The sequence below is a fragment of the Odontomachus brunneus genome, unplaced genomic scaffold (assembly GCF_010583005.1).
Source record: "Odontomachus brunneus isolate Ranch 3 - 2012 unplaced genomic scaffold, Obru_v1 Obru_scaffold_161, whole genome shotgun sequence".
Classification (NCBI taxonomy): Eukaryota; Metazoa; Arthropoda; class Insecta; order Hymenoptera; family Formicidae; genus Odontomachus; species Odontomachus brunneus.
This window is the reverse complement of record NW_022639611.1, coordinates 402622-403010: the sequence shown is the minus strand read 5'-3', so window position 1 is coordinate 403010 and position 389 is coordinate 402622.

Below are 389 nucleotides of genomic sequence, written 5' to 3'. Positions count from 1 at the left end.
TATTTCTCTATTATTGTTGTTTTTTTATAAAAAATGTGTAATACAATTTTAAAATATAAACATTGTTTTTTATTGTGTATATGTATACAATTATTGCACAATATAATTATCTTGACTTCTCTGCAGCATGGTATGTATGTGAAACCCATTTAATAACGTACATATGACCATTAATAGAATTAAATAGCCTATCTAGGAAACAGAATCTGCGCGCAATCTGCCGTCAGTCTGTCGTCAGAATCTGTCGATAGGCTCTGCGCGCAGTCTGTCACCAATCTGTCGTCAGAGACTGCTAAAACAGTTTCTGTGTGCAGTCTGTTGCCATTCTGTCAACAGACACTGTTGACAGACTCCGCGTAAAATCTGCTCGCACAGGTTTGACTATCTGG